The sequence below is a fragment of the Haliaeetus albicilla genome, chromosome 6 (genome assembly GCF_947461875.1).
Source record: "Haliaeetus albicilla chromosome 6, bHalAlb1.1, whole genome shotgun sequence".
NCBI classification, from domain to species: Eukaryota; Metazoa; Chordata; class Aves; order Accipitriformes; family Accipitridae; genus Haliaeetus; species Haliaeetus albicilla.
In genome coordinates, this window is record NC_091488.1 from 3046209 (window position 1) to 3059752 (window position 13544).

At 43.2% G+C, this 13544-nt stretch overlaps 1 long non-coding RNA gene across 8 annotated transcripts in view; it reads right to left on the reverse strand.

The window, feature by feature from the left end:
* The window catches only part of LOC104314552 (uncharacterized), a 31175-nt gene that overhangs the window by 16991 nt on the left and 640 nt on the right, over nucleotides 1–13544 (reverse strand). For 3 of the 8 annotated variants that reach the window (XR_011324946.1, XR_011324947.1, XR_011324948.1), the window contains exons 1-2: nucleotides 12699–13533; nucleotides 2927–4880 (exon numbers count right to left, since the gene is read on the reverse strand). This is a non-coding gene — a long non-coding RNA (uncharacterized lncRNA). Of the gene's footprint in view, nucleotides 1–2; nucleotides 4881–12698; nucleotides 13534–13544 lie in introns of those variants that run through there. The other 5 variants (XR_011324945.1, XR_011324944.1, XR_011324943.1 and 2 more) reach the window with 3 other exon arrangements.

The window sequence follows — 13544 nt, forward strand, 5'->3', positions numbered from 1 at the left end:
TAGACTTGGACTCAGCAAAAATGTAGGATGATGTTTTATTTTGTTGCATTGTATATCTTAAAAAGAAGAGGTTTTAGGAAAAGTTGATTTGTATTCTTACCTATAAAGGCAAAAAGACATTGCTTCTTTAACCACCTTGGCTCTAACATGCAGGCCTAGTTCCTAAAAGTAAAAGTTTAAGCTGTACATAATCACCAGAGCCCTGTGGTTATATACTGATGTATAAAGTTTGTTGTTGCAGGCGTTAAATATACGTAATGGTGGAGCACGTAACTATTCAGGTGACAAAACGGTTTCATAGATAATTTTTCAGAGCGCTCTCCCAGTGTCTCACAGGGAACTCGCTTAAACTAGCCAAAATAAAATGTGGTGGGGGGAAAAACGAGGGTGATTAGCAGTTCTGCTAGTTCAACAGTCGTTACGTTAGCTTCTGTCCTGCTCTGTTTTCCTGGTTGAGGCACCGAGTGGTTTTGAACAGTGTAACAGGGAGGAGGTTTGACCTCTCATACAGTATTTTGTATTGGCTCAAGTTGAACTAAAGCATTGTTAAAGGATACAATGCTGACTGAAGACATTGCTGTGCCAGGCTGCATTACTTCAATATTTAAGAAGGCAGCATGATGTAATACATCATGCTTCTTCAAATAAGTAGATATCTTGTGCAATGGTGCACAGTTAAGGCGCTGTGTTGGAAATTATTTCTGAGACTTCAGTATGCATTTGGGAAATGCCATTTCCAGCCAAATCTCAGATTTTGTTCTGGAGGGGTGAAGCATGAATTTTCAATTAACATCTTTGCTGATTTTGTTCTAGTATATACAAAATCCAAAAGCATTTTAAAATTATGTTTTTGTTGCATTAGTTTTGTAGCCCTTTCAAAAGTTCCTTCTAGCTCCCTGCTGGAAAAGGAGTTTCTGCTGTTTTTCCATGAGCCGTTCTGGGTCACTTCTTGCTGCAAGGCTGGGGCTAAACATTGACAAAGCTTCAAACAGCTGCCCTGCCGTTAATAATAACAACAGCAGCATTGCACAAACTGCTGGTTTCCAGACCCTGTCACCTCCTGACCATACGATGGTGCTTGTGCATGCACGATACATTCAGTTGCCTTTTTACTGCAATCCCCAATCTCTGCGTACAATACTTGTCATTCATCAGTTCTTCCATTGCCATAATTCTTTTGGCACAGTTGGCTTAATAGCTGATGTTCATTTACCATGATGCTAAAATGACAAATGCGCTCTGGCTTTGTGTTGCTGCTCTTGTTTCTGTAAAGCTACATCTATACGTGCACATCTAATTTCCAGTACGACTCCAGTCCATCCTACTGGCATAGCAGAAGTGCTTGTTTCATGCCTTTCCAGACTAAACCCAGGTAGAATAAACATTTTTACAGAGGCTTTGGTATGTGGTGAATAACATAACAGCTGTGACAGTCAAAAACTGTATGTAAGTGTTACAAGTACATAAATAAGTTCTCCTCCTTTCTTACCTTGAAAGGATTAAGACCCAAACAAACAAACAAAGTCTCCTAACATGGGTACTGTGCAATGAAGAAGGAATAGGCAAGAGACTTTTGGTGCCAAGGAACAGGCGTCTTGCTGAAGGAATTGCCTCAAATATTCAAATAAATACATATTCTTCAATGTCTTTTATAAAATACAAGGAACCAGAACACCATGTTCAAGCATGGATGAAAACTGCTGAAATAATGTTTATATGATATTTACTTGCATTAAGGAAGGCTTCATTAAGAAATTGCAGGGTATGCATTTATAAAACACCAACTTTGCAGTTCAAGTAGTTGCTTTCTAAAGCCTAGTATACCTTTTTTTAATATTTCATTACATTTGCAAAAAAAAGATTCACAGATTAAGTCTCATGTACCACAATCCTAAGGATTCTAACAAATCAGGGCACCAACTCTTCTTTGTTGCCTCTCTGTGGACATTTGTAAAGAAATCTAATGTACTACACAGGATTCATTATGTTATTTAGAAAGCCTCTTCCCCTGCCAAACATTACACAATTCTGTGTTCAGTTATTTCAGTTTACTTAGTTTATGATGAAGATCCGAAAAGCATTTTCTCCTGCAAATGTGCCTTAAGGTTCTCCGATTCATTTTTCTTCCTGTTTTTGCTTATCATCTATTTGACTACGTAACCTATTATGAATCTCAAAATATTTCATTTGCAACACAGTCCTAATTATTATACATACAGAATTAAGTTGCAGCTTTGCAGGTTTTCAGTAAAGTTTTTTTTACCTCAGTGACTTAGCACTGGGTGTACAGAAGGATGCTTTTTCTTTTGTACTTTTTCCTGGCTACAACCAAAATGCTGTTGATAACATAAAGTTTAGCAACAAGTATTTTTCCTTAAATTGTCTCCCATTTATTCCTTTGGCAGTAATTGTATACAACTTAATCCTTTATAAATCTGACGTGGAGCCACACTTTTCACCCAAAAAAAAAAAAAAGCTATGAGAGTATAATTAGTCCTTCCACAGCGATTGCAAGCATTCCCATATTCTCCATATGGTTTTGGTTTCTCGCCTAGTTGTCTGGCAACACGCGTGTTAAACGTGCTGAGCCAGCGAACGCCAGGACAGCCCTGCAAACTGTGTACCTGTATGCCTTAGGCACACAAATTGTCCTGTTAACACCAGTGGGACCATTATGCACTTAAAGGTAAGCTTGTGCTTTAAGTGTTTTGGAAACTGTGATCTGAAATTATTTTCCTGAAGGCCTAATTCTTCCTTTACGTTACTGGCTACTTCACGCTGTTGCAGTTCTACCGATTTGTAGTTCATGCTGGGAATCTACTTTTCCAGTTAAAACTTCACATTTGTCTTTGAAAGGATTTTGAGCTTTATTGAAAGGTCTCTTTTGACACGTCACGTCACAGAAAAGTGGATTCTCAGTACTTACCTGTGCAACCTGGCAGCTGACGGAGTGCTGCAAAGCTGCTTCACGTATAAGCAGATCACAAGCTCCTATCAATTAAAGTAGAGTGCAGATTCCGCACCTCAAGTCAGGTGAGGACAGGGAGAGACGAGGGGCTTCTTCAGAGAACCCTTGACTTTTAGAAGTTTAATTTGTGCTTTGCTTCTTCCTTTTGCTCCATTCAATTGGAGTCCTGTTGGTCCAATCCTATATGATGTGTTTTTATGTAAAGATGAGAAAAGAAGCTGCTCATATCTGTGCCAGAGGAACTCAATTTTCAGTTTTACACAGGATCTTTCACCAAAGGGTTTCAAAGTAGCCTTGTGGCTTACCCAAAGCACCATTAATGTAGCTACAGAAGAGTTTTGCTGGAGAGAGGGCAAATAACACAGCTTTGAATCGAAAAATACAACCCTAAAAATCAGTGTTGTCTTTACTGCTACTCTGGCAGCAAATTTTGTTTCTATTAAAGTCTCACTGAAAAGAGGGTTTGTGTGTAATGGTTTGTTTTGTAATGCCCTGCTGTCTTGTTAAACTATTTATTGGAGAAACTGGGAGGGGCTGGTGCAGTCCTATTTCAAAATGCAATGCTTATGTAGTCACTGAAGTAGATAGCCCTCAGGGCCATCTACAACTTTATTAGCCGAAAAGAGAAATACCTTTTAACTCTTTGAATCCTCTCTAGCCTTTCTTTTTCAAGATCTGTCAGTGCTGACTTCCAGCAATGTATCAGGTTGAATATTTACTAGTCCTTTTACCTTTATTACATGTACTTGCCAACAACTCTGGAGGTGATATCTTTGATTCATGGACAAATAAGGCAAATGAAATGTGAGCTTAGAGAGTTATAAGGTAAATCTTGGATTTTTTTTTTTTTTTTACCTTTCTTCCCCTAAGCCAATGAGAGTTCAAACTAAGAGGATGTTATTTGAAATGGTAAAATAAATAATTAACCTCCCTACCCAATTAAAAATTCCTTTAAGCTCGCACAGCACTTAATAAGGAAGCGCTAGAAATAAAATTGCCTGTGAAACCCTACCTTTAACAACTCAGTATTTAGAAGTCTACTGAATATTTGTAAACCAAGCTATTTCAAAGACTTTTATGCAGCCAAATAACTTGGCAGTTCTCCAGAGGATGCCAGGGACCCCTGCTCAACACAAGGACCATCCTTCTGTTTAAATGTAAATTTTTTTTCTTTAACTTTTCAATTTAAAAACCCCTTCGTTTTAGTTTTGTTTTGGTTTTGTTTTTTTAGCAAGGGCAAATAATCTGCATTTTGATCTCAGGCAGCTGAAAAAACTGTGTCTGGAATCTTCCCAAAAAAATTCAGTTTGAGGCCAACACCCCTTATGGAAAATTTCAGACTCGTGCAAGCTGGCAAAAGTTTTATGAGCAACTAAAAACCTGTATAACGCAAAATGTCAGCTTCAAAATAAGTGACACTACGCTGCACATTGCTAACATAAAAATCTCAAAAAGGGGAACCAACCAACCTTGTGGTTGGTGCCTACTACAGGTTGCCCGATCGAGGGGAGCCCGCTGACGAATCCTTCTTACCCCAGCGACAGGAGGCATCGCGCTCGCCAGCTCTCGTCCTCCTGGGGGATGACAACCCCCCCGACATCTCCTGCAAAAGCAGCACAGCGAGCTGTAGGCAATCCAGGAGACTCCCGGAGCGCATGGCGGATAACACTTCTTAAGCCAGGTAATAGACAGCCCTACCAGAGGGGATGCGATACTGGACCTGATGGTCACCAACGCGAGTGAGCTAATCGGTGACATCAAGATTGGAGGCAGCAGTGATCACGCACTGGTGGAGTTCGCAGTCCTAAGGGATACGGGTCAGGCGATTCTGCCCCTCTGCTCCGATCGGGTGAGACCCCACCGGCAGTTCTGCGTCCAGCTCTGGGGTCCTCAGCACAGGAGAGACAGGGACCTGTTGGAGCAAATCCAGAGGAGGGACATGAAAATGACCAGAGGGCTGGAGCACCTCTGCTGTGAGGAAAGGCTGAGAGAGTTGGGGTTGTTCAGCCTGGAGAAGAGAAGGCTCTGGGGAGACCTTATTGTGGCCTTTCAATATATAAAGAAGCCTTATAAGAAAGGTGGGACAGACTTTTTAGCAGGGACTGTTATGATAGAACAAGGGGTAATGGTTTTAAACTAAAAGAGGGCAGATTCAGACTGGATACAAGGATGGATTTTTTTATGCTGAGGGTGGTGAAACCCTGGCACAAGTTCCCCAGAGAGGTGGTCGATGCCCCATCCCTGGAAACATTCACGGTCAGGCTGGACGGGCCTCTGAGCAACCTGGTCTGGTTGAAAATGTCCCTGCTTGTGGCAGGGGGGTTGGACTAGACGACCTTTAAAGGTCCCTTCCAACCCAAACCATTCTATAATCCTAAATAGAGAGGTTATCCAAGAGAGACACACAGCTGTAGAGATTTCATATTGGCCTTACAACACTTTCACCGATTTAAACTTATTAGGTCAGTTCAAACCTATGGACTTTATATACCACCACCACAAGACCGTATATACCTGGACTCTCTTCGGATCTTTCTCTACAACTATCTTGGGTAGCACAGCACAGACAGACCAAACACGAGCCTATTTTGTGTACCAATACATGACTGTTCAGGTCAATCTTTGTTTCATTACTTCACTCATTGCAACTAGTTTCATCATCAAAAGAAAGTATTTCTTACAGCTTCGTTCATCTTCCTTGGCAATCAAGCCTTTGGCTCCCAAGCATTTTGGCTGCCTGTATGCACAGGCAGTTCAGTAAGCATCGCAACTTTGGCTGTCTAAATTTGTCCTAAATTTGGAGACTGATAAGACAGTCAAATTCAACCATGCTGCTAAACAAAACAGGAGGGTATTTCTGGGCGATTATCGAGCTGTACCACGGGGTGGCTCAGTATCCCTGAGCACGTATGGCACTTTTGCTCTGCGGGTTGAAGCGAGTTGGTGGCTTTGCGCTGCATGTGTTGGTATGAGCCGTCGCGTGCCCGTCTCAGTGGCCCAGCCATTTGTTCTGACAAACATCAGCCCAGATGTACCCGAAACCCAGGCATTGCGGCAGCCTGGGCACCTTTTCCAGCCCAGGTTGGGCTTTCCAAGCCTCGTTTCCCAGAAACTATGTGAAGCTTCCACGCCAACGCCAAGCCAGTTCTCTCAAGTCTCTCGGGGAGCATCCCGAAAATCAGCGGCGATTGGGAAAGTGCAGATGGATGGGTCAAAGGATTTCGCAGCCTCCCAGGGGAGGGCGATGGGCAGCACACCAAGCCGCAGCGTTCAGCTGCTGCTGGAGCTCCGTGGTGAGGATCCTGCCTCATGGGAGCAGCTCATGCAGCAAAATCCAGGAGGACTGCTAGTTGCTGAAGCTAGGGAATACGGCAGGTAACTGTCCTGGATTTTATCTGTGCTGATTTTATCCTGTCTTTAATGAGGCAGGTAACTAACAAACAGAGCCACCTGGAGAACAGGAAAGCCTCTACTTGTGAGCAGCTTGTGACCAATTTAGCGCCCAACAAAGTTAAACCATTTGAACTGTGCCTTGGGAGAGGAATGCTCGGTTATAAAGCACTTGTCCTTTGGTGCCTATGGATCACATGCGTAGTGAGATCTGGGCATTTTACAGGCTTGTGATCTCCTACCCACAAAAAAGATTAATCATATACACCGCTCACTCCCCTGTCCAGCAGGAATGCCGAGCCCTAACATCACTTTGCGCCTTGGAGAACCTTGTGTCCATTTTGTCTGACTGCACCTGCCCTATGCTGTGATTTCACTGAATTTGATGATGTTGGTTCCTTTCCTAAAGCAGTCAGCAAAGAAAAACAGGAATAGGGCCTCAGTCTGCCAGTAAAAGGCTTGGCAATATTTAGAAATATCAATCCTCTAGTATCTGAGACCAGAGAGAGGGGAGAAACAGGCACTGCTGGCTGAGTGCAAGCACCCAAGCATGGACACTGGAGGACTCTACAGAATTAAGTGTCTCCACAGGTTTGTATTAGATAATTACATTAGTTTAACTTACAAACATAAACTAATGTCTGGACAATTCTTTAGTAATTCTGATCAGCCCTATGGAGACTACAAAAAGGGACAAGAAGATTTTACTGTCTACTACACAGCAACTAGGCCTGGGCATGTCTTGACAGAGCAAAAGGAATGATTTGAAACTATTCTTAAATAGAAAACATCAGCATACTAAAAAATATGACTTCAAGAAATGACATTCTTCTGGATACCTGTACTTACTTCCCCTTCTGAATTGCCACAGATGGCCTAATATGAATCTCTCTATGGTATAAGCCGTTAAATTTCACTCACTCCTTTGACTCGAGCAAAAATGCCAGAAAGCCATCCAGTTTTGAGCTGAAGGCATCAAGTTGGGGAGAACTCATCCTGTCCTGTATGTTTTGTTGGTGGTTGATCACCTTTGACCATTTAGAAAGTCAAGTCTAAGTTTTTAAATTGAATGCATCTTGTTTAAACTTCTGGCTATCGACTTCAGTTACATCTTTCTCTAGACTAAAGTGACTTCCCATTACCAGGAAAGCACTATATAATTCATGTATCTCTATTTTCTTGTTCCTATTGTTATTAAACAGCTAAAGACCTTTTAAGCCTCTAAATCCTTTTATGATTCTTTGTGGCCTCTCTGGTTTTTGGTCTATTTAAAAAAGCGGATCCAGCAGATATAAACTCACCTTATTTCTATCATCTACTCCACTGTTAGCATCCCTAAAGAGCACTAGCCTTTTTTGTCCCATGTGTATAGCAGACTCTTTTTGAGGTGTCTTGTGATTGTGTCCCTTTAATCTTTTCTAAAGCCTCTGCTTTCCAGGAATCAGCAATATCTTCTAGGTACATGATTTGCATTCATTAATCCTAGATACATAATCCTGCGTTTTGGACACATTAAGACAGAACTTCAATTGAAGTGGTTTCATTTACAGAGTAATCCAGTCTGTGTGACTGTTCTGCGTTATTGCCTTTTCCTCATCATCTGTACTTACTCACTCCAGCATCTTTGTCACAGCCACAAATAAAATCAGTGGCAATACTATGATGACTTCTAGACCGTGATGGAAGTGTTGGGCCATAACTAAGGCTCCACCTCTGTGAACAATCCAACTGTTTGGTTATTTTCGTAATGTTACTTATTTCTTCAGATCCGTCAGTCCATCAGCTTTTAAGCCATTTAGCGTATTAAAGTGAGACTCACTGCTGTGTAGTATGAAGCACATTACCAAAGTCTACTCCACCTACACCATTAATTTTGTGCTGAAGCTTCTCACCTACTCAAGTAACAAGGGTCCGTTTGCTTGCCAAGATCTTTTTCTTCTTGAGCCACACTTACTGGTATTAGTTATATTCTTTTCCTTTTATTCTTTATCAAAGAAATCTTGTGTTTTCTTTTCCATTATTTTGCTGAGGACTGACATGATGGGCTGGCTTACTAGTACCTGACTCATCCTGCTCAGACAAATGGGAACTGGCCCTGATGATACCACTCTTTCTGAAATGGCTCGAACCGTTTCAGATTTATTATTGTAAATGGACCAGCCACCTCCTCTGCTGACAAAGGCAGGCAGGAGTGTATTTTGAGGCACGTATCACTCTACCTTCTCCCTATACTTGTACTTCTCACTAGGCTGTTTCTCCTGATTGCTGTCGAGAAACAGCTTATGAGGTCTAGCAGACTTTCGGTCTGACAGCCTTTCCTTTGCTATGTTTACTTTTAAGACTCCAGGGTTATCTGGACTTGCAGATTAAATAGTAATAATAGAATGACCGCTTATCCCTCGTACTTCCTTCACTTTGGAACGTATTTTTACAAGGTTTCCTTTTCAGTTTAACTGCCCCAAATACACTATGCATGAAAAAAGGCTCCTAGTACAGTTGTAGCTTATACTACAAACCACCACTTTAGTTGAGATGCTCTATGCGACACTCCTTTCTTCCTGAGTAAATTAATTCTAATAAAGGAACTGACCTTGCTGGCAAACCCATCCCAGCAAAAGTTCACAATTTAAACCTTGCAGAGTTGCTTGTAGACTGAAAACCGCTTTATTTAACCTTCATGAACTACGAACACATTTTGCTGGTTTTGTCACACGGAAAACAGAAACACATACTCCACCACCCTTTTTCCATCTACCGATGGAAATATGCATTTGCTACAACACTAAAAAGATCTTTGTCCTTGATAGTCCTTGTCAGGGGCAGTTTTAGTGGCGATGATACAAGCTGTATGAAAACAAGAATACTAAATACTCGGGTGTTTGGGTTCTTCTGAAATCCTCATTTGTTTCAAATGCATGCAGCCTTTGATACGTATCATGGGTTCCTTGGATGAATAGCTGAGATGTTACTAGTAGAGGTAATTCATTTTTCCTGGACATCACAAATGGTTTAGTGGACAATAGTACTACAAGCACTGCCTCCAAATCACATGCGCAAGTTTTTGTATTTAACTACATCAAACTTGCGTTTCTCGTGTAGTTAGTTTCAAAGGTGGACCACAGACAGCTAAAACGAAAAGATGTTTTTTCCAACTCTTCCTTACAGTAAGTCAGCAGCTACTACAGTTACAAAGTAAACCTTTTTACCACTGTTACGAACAACCTCAATCCTCCTTAGCCATTCCTTTTTAATCAAATGATTGCAGGTAAATATTGGTGCATGCACAGTATTATTAACAACTAAACCAGAAAAAGTTATGGAGGACTTCAGATCCTTGGATAAGATGACGGTAATTCTTTTTTATAGACAAGTTTCAAACAGAAGCTGGAAGACAGAAAAATTATTCGTAGAATTTCCATTAAAATATATTAACAGACTATTCTGGGAGAAATGGGAACAACCCCCACACACACTTTCTTTCCTACCCAGCCTCTAATTTCCCTCCATCACTGCGGCTGCATAGGAGAACCATGAACGGATCACTTCAGCAGGTGCAGTATGTTTACCGTGCATTGAAGTGACCTTGATTCAACTCAAGATGACCACTGATCACCAGCTGATGGGTTCATCAAGGTTGAAAAAATTGCTACTGTTAAAGGAAACATGATAATGTAACTGGATGATAAAACAACTCAATGTCATTGTAGATCAGGAAGCAAACACATCTTTACCTAAAGGCCTTCAAACCAGTCAACACAAAGCTGACGACCCTCAATTTAGCATCTTATAACCTAGGGTTGTTATTAATTGAGGAGCCAGAGCTTGAGAAATCTAGCAGTGTTACTCAGCACACTGGTGTTTGCCAAGCATGTTGCCAATAGCTGGAAAGGGACCTAAATAAGACACAAGATAAACAGGAAAGCACCGTGACTGAAAATGGCTCTTTACCGATTTTTACAATTTATTCACAAGTAAATTATCAGCAGTGAGATGTATGCAAACATTATTGGCCATACTGACTTACAGCCGTACCAATTTTTCATGACTTGAAGGACACGCTAACTCTTTTTAAGATTGCCTAGATAGAACCTGATCGTAACATCTTTAACAGCCAACATGATCATTAAGTGTCCAAGTAAGAAATTACCAGCATGTACCTTCAGAACTAACTCTGTGACTGCTAAGTACGAGTATAATTTTAAGAGGACATTCAGCAAAAGCCATCAGCCTCGTTTGCTTTTGTGAGGGCAAAGTCAGATACAGCATGGTACCTACTGCTGAGAGACACTAAAACAAGCTCTAGGGAAAAATATAAAGAAACACAGGATCACAGGCAAAATTAGAGTTGGAAGGTAAGGGCTCTGTTCAGAGGACTGTGAACAACTGAGCGCTACAAACTTTCATATACAAGCTATATTCTGTCTCTGGTGTATCAAATCTGACCCAACCTAACCATTAATTAAGGTCAGAAATCCTATTGCTTACAATGTATTTTTATCATTTGCCTGTTCCACTCCAAAAAGCGCAGGTTACAAAAACATTTGTGCAAATAAGTTAACCTATGCTGTTCCAAGGAGGTGCAAGCATACTTATCATATCTGCAGTTTTCAAGTGCGTTCTGCCCTTGGACTCCCCCGTTAGCAGTGAGAGCAGGAACAGCTGTGAATATCAGTTGTAAACATGGCTTCCTTTCTGGCAGCTCCCCTGATGGGAGTTACCCTGTTCCTGATCATACCAGGGTGTTTGTGGCCTACTGGAAACCATGGTGGCTGGGGACAACATTTAGGTGATGGCTGCATCAGGACAAAAATGTCCCTCCAATGCCTCAAAAGCTGCTGCTCTCTGGCTCCCAAGTAGTAAAGAACACGGGGATAAAGGTGGAACGGTTACACACAGACAGGGTGAATGGCCAACTAGTCAAGAAGTTAAAATTCAGGTCTTCACAAAACATCTTGCCATTTGCCCTTCAATGGCATCCCATCTTTTCTGAGGCCTCCCCCTGCAATGACCTAACATTTGGATACACTGACTCTTTGAGGGTAATGAGCCCTGTATTCCGGACTTCCATTCCCTACATGAATGACAGACCGATTAAAATGTCCTTGGAACCAAAGACCTTACAGGATATCCTGCTGTTCATTATAATTTTCTATGCACTTTACGTTTGTTGAAAAAACTAGCATAGAAATTGTAGAATCATTCAAGTTGGAAAGCACCTCTGCAGATTGTCTAGTCCAACCCTCCTGCTCAGAGCAGGGTCAGCTACAGCAAGTTGCTCAAGGCTGCGTCCAGTTGGGTTTTGAGCATCTCCAAAGATGGAGACTTCTCAGTCTCTCTGGGAAACCTGTTCCACTGTTTGAATGAATTCAGAAGATTTTTTTTTCCCTACGTTTAAATTGAATTGCCTGTGTTTGTGCCATCACCTCTTGTCCTTTCACTCAACACCGCTGAGAAGAACCTGGCTCTGCCATCTTTACTTACCCCATCAGGTATTTACACACGTGGGTGAGATCCGCCCCGAGACTTCTCTTCTCCAGGCTGAGCAGTCCCAGCTCCCTCAGCCTCTCCTCTTATGTCAGATGTTCCAGACCCTTAATCATTTTAATGGCCCAGCTCCCATGAAAGCATTGTATAATACAAGCTATTACAGACATCTTCCAACCAAGAATCTTCCCAATGTGTAAATAAAACCAACAAATAGGTTGACGGTGTTTTACTTTTCTACATTAGATCCACCTTGCTGTTGATTATGAATCTACCATCATCTTTCTCTGTTCTCTTGTTCTTTTGGCCTTTTCCATCCTGACAAGAACATTTACTTAAGTCTGTTGTACATTACTATCACACGTATGGTCAAGCTCGGCAATTCTTTTTAAGGTAAGTATTTTAGGACCCTCTCCTGAATACAGGCTGGGGCTGATTCTACAAAAAAGTTTAACTACGACCTTCATGAAATTAAATAAAAGGAATTAATTTTTGAAGTGTTGTGGTTCCTCTTCCGTTCTCAGTGTCATGGTTAAAATTTGCATGGTGCAGAGTACATGTTTACTGTAGGCTATACTGAAATAAACTACCAGCACCGTCCAAATTACTTTTTAAACCTGCGTGTTAAAATAGAAAAGACTAGTGTATGAAATTAAAGCCAAACCCAAAGGCTCATCTGCAACGTAAACACTGCACGTAGGCTGTTCATGGCCAGATAAGTCACGTTTGCATCATTTGATAAGTGCAGCAGCCAATTTCCTTCCAGTTTACTTAACCGGTAAGAACAGCACACGGAGTAGCCTCCTCAAGCCCCAGCCCCCCAGTTACGCAAGAACTCCAGCCAAACTGAGCGTACCTCCTCGCCTCCACGAGGTCACTCATGGCACGTCATTTCTGACGCCTCGAAAACTTTAGCGCGCGTCTTTCGTGGATCAACAGCAACTCTTTACTTTAAAAAAAAAAAAAAAATCCTGATTCACTTTCAGAAGAAAACGCTGTTCCCACAGCCCCTCACATGAGCGCCAGCGGCCGCCTTCCCCCTGGAAAGCCGGGGCTCCGGCTGTGCCCGCGGCCCCCCCAACCCCCGGCACCGAGCCCTGTTGTCGTTAATTATTATTATTATTATTGTTATTATTGGCAATAACTCCCACTGGCGGCCGCCCCCCCGCGCCGGGGTGACAGCAGGCCACGCAACCCGCGGCCCACGGCCCAGCGCGGAGTTCGCGCACCCTAAAAAGCCACACAAACACACACACAAACCCCCCCTCACCCAACACCACACAGACCCCCCCGCCCGGGTCCCCCGGCGCGCAGACGCGACTTAAAACACGCCGGCGGGAGCGCGGAGCCCGCCGACCCACACACAACCGTGGACCGGGCCCGGGGCGGGGGGGGGGGGGGGGGGGATGGCGACCGCGGGAGAGCGGAGGGCGGGGGAGGCTCGCCCGGGCGGCGCCAGCATGGAGGGGCCGGGAGAGGAGGAGGAGAAGGAGGAGGGTGGCGGTGAAGTGGGGGGGGGGGGGGGGTCCCCGGGGCAGCCGCTCCGTTTCGGGGGGCGCACACCGGGCGCTTCACGGCCGGAGCTGCGGCGGAGGCGGCGGCGGCAGGAGGAGCCGCGACGAGCCGAGCGCCGCCGCCGCGCCTCCCCTGCCGCCATCCTCCCTCCCCTACCCGCGCCGCCTCGGCCTCGGCCTCGCCCGGG